The 7,049-nt window shown below is 39.3% G+C and overlaps 1 pseudogene; it reads right to left on the bottom strand.

The window, feature by feature from the left end:
• Window positions 1-399: 399 nt before the first annotated feature.
• Window positions 400-1,997, bottom strand: LOC101562250 (annotated as a pseudogene).
• Between the last annotated feature and the right edge of the window lie 5,052 nt (window positions 1,998-7,049).

Here is a 7,049-nt window from a genome sequence, read left to right as displayed (position 1 = left end):
ATGTTTCACAAATAGATATAATAGATACATGTATACATAAATAGATATCCTGAAGACGTCTGTCTGTCTGTTTCTTTTTTTCTTTATGTGGAACTGGGGCTTGAATTCAGGTCCTTGCACTTGCCAAGGAAGCACTTATTCTGAGCCATCTCCCCAACCCGCCCCCTTCCCTCCCTTTCTTCCTCCCTCCCTCCCTCCTTTCCTTCCTTCTTTCCTTTCTTTTTGATACCAGGAATCAAACTCAGGACCTTGCTCTTGCCAGATAGGGGCTTATGATATTGAGATATCTCCCCAGCCCTGAATATGTGTTTCTGTCCAAAACTCAAATTTTATTTATTTTCATATATATACCTAAATGCAATTTTATACATTTTCTTTTTTTTTAATAAATACCTTATTTTTTAACCAACTCAAAAAAATAAATTACATCGTGAGGCCTCTTTTTCATTTTGAAAGCAACTTTTCATGTTTTGGGAACAACATCTGAATAACCAAAAGGATTGTTCATAACTGAAGCCATTTTATAATGTAGAAATTCCTTTTTCCTATTTTAAGAGAGTCCATTCTTGAGAATATGTTGTCCAACAACTAAAACACTCTCAGGATTTGTTACTTGTCTGTGATTTATACTGACTCCACCTTCTGTTATCATTCAATACCCTCGAGGACCATCAGGAATGGCGTTTGCTTTACGGCATGTGTCTAGGACGCTTGTGCCAGGGTCAAGGACTAATTCAGAAAATGAAGCTTCTTTAAACAGCTCTTTCAACTCTTAGTCAGACATGACCTCCAGTGCATCTATGCTGCTGTGGTAAAGGGCTTGTGTACACCTCTTAGCAGCGTCCAACCCTTCCTGACCATGAACAAGCTTTGTTACTTCCGCAGCAAGTCGCTTCTGTGGACCCCGCTTTTCTGGTTCTTTGCTATGCAGCTGCATAATGTGGTCAATCTCTGCAACGGGCAGAAAAGTGAAGAGCTTCAGGTACCTCTACACAGCATCATCGTGCTGTCTGACAAAGAACTGATACAATTCAAAGGGAGATGTCTTTTCTCGGTCCAGCCACACAGCGTTGCCAGCGGACTTCCCCAGCTTTGCTCCAGTTGTGCTTGTAATCAGAGGGACAGTGATTCCAAACACATCTTCTCCAGCTAGTTTGTGGATGAACTCGTATCCCGACACGATGTTCCCCAGCTGATCGGAGCCGCCCAGCTGGACCCGGCAGCCGTAGTGCCGGAACAGGTAGTAGAAGTCGTAGGCCTGCAGCACCTGGTAGCAGAACTCCAATTTTATACATTTTCATGGCGTGACCATGAAAGAAAATTTTTTGTGCCTGCATGTCAGGTAGTGTCATTTGTTGCATGATATCAGTATGTTTCAAATATTGAAAATTTTCCGTATTCAATTTTTAGGATATACGTACCAAAACTATGCACATCATTGGAGAATATTTGAGAGGTTAAATAAATTTGAAAATGGCATAATTCCCTGCTTGTGATATTTTTGTTCATTTACTTTTGAGGAACATTACTTATCTTCTTGAATACAAATTACCTTTGATTTCTCCAATCACTTTTCTGCTCTTCTTCAACTTTCTAGTTATCCCAGGCTCTACCTGAATTGAGACACAGAAATATAAGGGGACATTATATTATTACATAGAAATGAATAAATTCCAGGGGTCAGGAATATAGCTCTATGGCACAGTGCCTGCCTGGCAAGTGCAAGGTCCTGAGTAAAAAAACAAAACAAAAACTAGATTCCAGTTAGATTCATGGTATAATGTAACCAAGCCTGAGATACTCTTCAAAAATATTTTCACATTCTAGTCAGTGAAAGTGCACTGATGAGCAGCAATGTTCTCTGACTGTATCAGTGAGAAAGTGGTGCCATCCTTACCTACAGCAGCCACGTTCCCGAAAGCTTCTCTCATCACATCTCTGTAGAGCTCCTTTGGGGATGGATCCAGCAAAGCCCACTCCTCCCTGGTGAAGCTCATAGCCACATACTCAAAGGTCACCGCCTCCTAAATGATCACACATATGTTTCCTGAAGGAAGATTGAGACTCACAGCCTGGGATAGCTCAACTCCTCTCATGAAACTGAATTGAGAGCCAGGTGAAGGGGTGCATGTTTGTAACCCCAGAATTCAGGAGGCTGAGGCAGGATTGCCATTAGTTTGAGACTAGTGTGGGCTACACAGTGAGTTCAAGGCCAGCCTGAACTGCACAATGAGACTCTAACTCAAAAAGAAAACACACAAAATATCTCACTCCTTCAAATATTAATTCCATGTGTTAGTCATAAAATATATATGCATGCACATTTTTTCAGATAGCAATTCTGATGCTAGATTGCCTCTCATTGCTAAAGTAACTGCAGAATAGGAGCACTGGCTTTTCTGCTGGGTCATGGCAAAGGCGCCTAAGTTCTATATCTACAGCAGATCTTCCAGAGGGAGCCTACAAGATCCATCCATAAAACAGTAGGGCAGATGAATATCTAAAGAATGATTTGATAGACCATAGGTAATATATCTTTGAAATATTATTTATGGTATTGAGTCATTTCTTTGATTGTACTTAGGTGCTATTTTGAATTTGATTTTCTTTTTTTTTTTTTTTTTGTATTTTAGGGAAGGGTCTATAAGATGTTTAGGGTCATGCTATTAGATCAGACTTGTAGTGATCCACCTGTTTACAGCCTCCCAAGAGCTGGGATTACGGGTGCGCACCATCACCCCCAGTCTCAATTGCCATCTAGTGTGCCCCGGGGGCGGGGATGGCATGGCAGGCCTGGGGATCTTGAATTTGTTTTCATAAAAAAAATTGGACATCAAATAAGGTTTATGAATATTAGTTAAAACATTAATGGAAAAAGTTTTACTTGGAACAAGTCTATGAACATTGAAAATAGGGGAAAAGTGGCATTTTATTTTATAGTTCAGTGTCACCAAATGGTCACCTTGCACTCAGATATAAGAAACTCTGGAGGAAATGGGAAAGTAATGAAAGGAAAGGAGGAATAAAATATATGCAGTGAAAACCCCATGGATCAAAAAGTAATTACGCTCAAAAGGAAAACTTTGGCCAGGTGTGGTGGTGCATGTTTATACTCAAAGCACTTCGGAAGTTGATATAAGAAGACTTCCATGGAGCTTGAGGCCAGTCTTGGCTAAATAGCAAATTCAAGGGTAGTCAGAAATGCAAAGTGAGACTCTATGTCAAACTGTCCCCCCAAAGATAACTTCAAAGAATTATCATGGATGACACCTTTGATTTGTTAAACACATCTACAGCAGTACAGTATGATAAAAATCTAACATCTTCAATACCTCTTAAGCAAGTAAATTGATACCTTAAATATTATACACGAAAGATATTCAAATTCTACTTTTCATGAGACTATTATTACTAGACAGAATGACAAATGGATTTAGGAGAGTCTTTAATCGATCTCTATAGAGAGAATATTCATTCATGATAAAGCTGATGTTATATGCCTCTGAAGGAAATAATAACCTGTTTCCTTTCTGTTCAGAGAGAAACAGTAATGCACTTGGAACCTGGACTGTATACTCTTCTATGTTCAGTAATTAAGTTACATACTGATGTAGGGTCCGAATAATTTGGAAAATTATCAGTTAAACAAGAAAGACCACCCTCCGGTTTGATGAGTAACCCAAATTCCTAAAACCTTAGGTTGGGCCATAAAATCACAGGCCCAGCTTGAGCAAACATCACCTCCCCTGGGTTCGATGACATTCTTGTGAAACAAGGTCGGTTACTTCCCCCTCCTCAAAGAACAGACCAAAACTACAAAGCCAGCTCATAGTTATCCTTTAACTGACCCTTCCTAGTCTCCTTTTTAGACATATTCTAAAACCCACCAATTATTTTAGAGGTTACCCTAAAATTAACCAATGCGATCTGCTTCTGTAACCCCGCTTGCAAAACCCCTCCTCCCTTTGTCTTCTGGCTTAAAACCACCGCCCACGGTCAGTTCGGCGCTCTCTGTTCCTGCGTGTTCAGACCGCCCTGCGTGCACACAGCTAATAAAATTCCCATTGTTCTTCGCATGAGAGACCGACTCTTGGGGTCTTCCTTCGCGGCGACTCGACCCTTACACTGATATGGGAAAAATAAACTTGAATGCCTTGAGAATTCATCTTGAAAAAACTTGTAGATGTGAAAAAAGTGCTTCCTCACTAGACAACCAGCTAACCATCAGAATTTGAAGAATAAATTGAAGTACATGAAAATCATTGAAAATAAACAAGATAAAAAGAAAATATTTTCTGTCTACACAGCATAAAAATGTTGTGTAAAGATCAATGAATATAAATTTCAAAAAATGACTGCAACATGTCTAACCCAAAAGAAAACACTAAATACAATCAAGAACCAAATCTTTTTTGAGAAAATCATTACAGGAAGATGAAAATATAGAAGAACCCAATAAGGAAGTAGACTTGTGCAAAATGGAAAAAAAAATCAACATACTCTATACTCATTCTTATCTTTGGAACTTATCGAAAGCTGTAGACCACTGACTTCTTTCTACTGCTTGGAGAAAACACTGTGCTATTATACCTACAGATAGATGTGATTCTTCTCAAGGACTTGAAAAATCCCAAACCACAAGGCCAGTGGAATGAATGTGAAAGCACCTTGCCCTTGATTCACATATCAGTACTTGTGAACAATAGTGAATTGGAAAAACAACAACAACAAACCCATGAATTTCTAGAATGATCATTTATTGAAAACTCCAAACCAGGAAACTAGAAGACTACTATTTATAGAAAGTCACAATCATAAACTTAGGAAGAGTCAGAAAAGTGGGAGAGTCATCTTCCATGGGACAAACGCATGGGGCTTGAGTCAGGTAAGGCTTTCATCACCTGGATGCTCTCATCCATTGTCCAAGGCCCAATGATAAAAGTTCTGAATATTCCCATGCTATAGCATAACCCTGCAAATTTGCAATTTGGAGCATAACCCTGTAAATTTGCAATCTGGAGTTCATGGCCTCAGTTGTCTGCAGATTTTTCCTTAGAACCTTACTAATAATTGCTCACAGAAATCCCTCCAGGGGGCCTGCCCCTTAGCTCAGTTCTTTAAGTGGCTGTTTCAACAAAGCAGTCAGGCTCAGGTTGCTGTGGTTCATTCCCAGAACTCAAGCCAGCCAAACCTGCCCTGAAGGCATTCTGAGCCAGACAGGAAAAAAAAAAAAAAAATCCTTCTGCCATTAAAAAAAAAAAAAAAGAAAGAAAGAAATTCCTCCAATTTTACAGATACCACAAATACCCGCTGCAATTGTTTTCTTGGCAGACGGCCTGCAATAGCCAATCCAAGAGTGTTATTCAGTTCTTGCTGCTGATTGGCTGATGCTCTGTATCCACATCTCTGATGTGGGATACACCAGCATTCCCACATCGTAAGAGGGAGCTGTACCATGTGTAGCTGTATCCAGTATTTAGTTTTGGTCTTAAACCCCTAAGATCCCTAGAATGCTACCAAAATGCCCTGCACCCTTAAATGCTTTATCAATAGAGTATTTTACTAAATTAAATTAAATAACTGTGGTAAACATCACACATTTAGGGTTTGAACTATAAAAATAAGTATTTATACGCATTTTTCTGACTGTATCTGAAATTTGTGATTTTTCACAATTTGCAGGTGCTCAAGGAACATAACACTTGTGAACTTCTGAGGTGATTGTATTTACACTGTTGATATTGTTAAACCTCAAAAGCAATTCTGAAAATAAAATATATTGTAATTTTTCTTTTTTCAGAACAGGAGATTGAGCTCAGGCCCTTGCGCTTGCCAGGGAAGTGCTTATCACACTGAGCCATCTCCCTGGTCCCTAGAATATTTAACTAACAAATTGCCATTAATAAATTATACATTGGGGGGGAACTACCTGCTGGGGCCCCTCCTCCTGTCCTTCTCTCGGGATAGGAGCTTTCTTTCTCTCAATTAATATATTCTGCTCATAACCTCCGTTTGTTCCCAAAATTCATTCTTCGGTTGTAGAGAACATGAACTCGTGCAGGTCAGGTCCAGAGATCGTTTTTCTCTATGTCATTTGGAGGTTCCCTATATGGTTTGGAGCTCACCCACCTGAGACCAGTTTTTCTCCCTGTGTCATTTTGGCATTTCCCACCGAGATCATTGGACAGAGGTATGAGTTTGCTTTTCTTTCATAAATTCTGAATTGGGACTTGCTTAGGTAACAAATTTATGTTTCAAATGTTGATATGTCTTTGCCCACTGCTCATAATTGTTCATGCTTTGCCTCATGCAGTTTTGCTTCACATAGTACTGCTAAAATTGCTTACAATTGCTTCTGTTTTGTCTCTTATATTGTTGGTAAAATGTTGGCCAAACTCTTGTCAGTAAATCTTAAGTTAAAATGTGGAAATGTTACAAGTTCATGATATTTCATTAATGGGACATTTTATGACTGTTGTGTATTCGTATACGTTGTGTTTGAACTAGTTGACTAAAGGTACTGGTATTCCTTGCTCGATTTTAGACCAGAGCATTAGAGTAATGTTAGAAGCCTCCTAGTGGATTTTATATAAACTTCTGTAAAATGGAATCTTTTAGCCAGCTCGGACTTAGAAAATATACATGCTTGTATATGGAACACGGGACTCCTTTTGCCAGTTAAATGACATTAGGTCGGCAACAGTTCTTAAAGACTTGGAGGACAGGTTTCACAGGGATAGACTGGTTCTGATCCCCCTCTACATGCTAGAGGAAATGTCAGGCCTACTCTGTTTCAGTTTCCTTGCTTTGATTTTATTTCTAATTTTCCTACCTCTTTGTACTTTCCCTTTTAGAGGCATGTAAAATTAGGAAAATTCTGACTGTTCCAACTAAGTGAAGCCCTTAGAAAATAAGTGTTTGTTAATGCCGAAGACAGGGAAGTCATTTTAGAAAAAGGACACATACCCCATCTCTGGGTCTGATGAGACAAAGAGGACTATGCCTGTCCAGGAGAACACATATAAAAGCCATGTCCCGGCTTAGTGTTC

Source organism: Octodon degus, unplaced genomic scaffold (assembly GCF_000260255.1).
Source record: "Octodon degus isolate 3935 unplaced genomic scaffold, OctDeg1.0 scaffold00126, whole genome shotgun sequence".
Lineage (NCBI taxonomy): Eukaryota > Metazoa > Chordata > Mammalia > Rodentia > Octodontidae > Octodon > Octodon degus.
The sequence above is the reverse complement of the archived record's forward strand: the minus strand, read 5'-3'. Positions and strand labels throughout refer to the sequence as shown.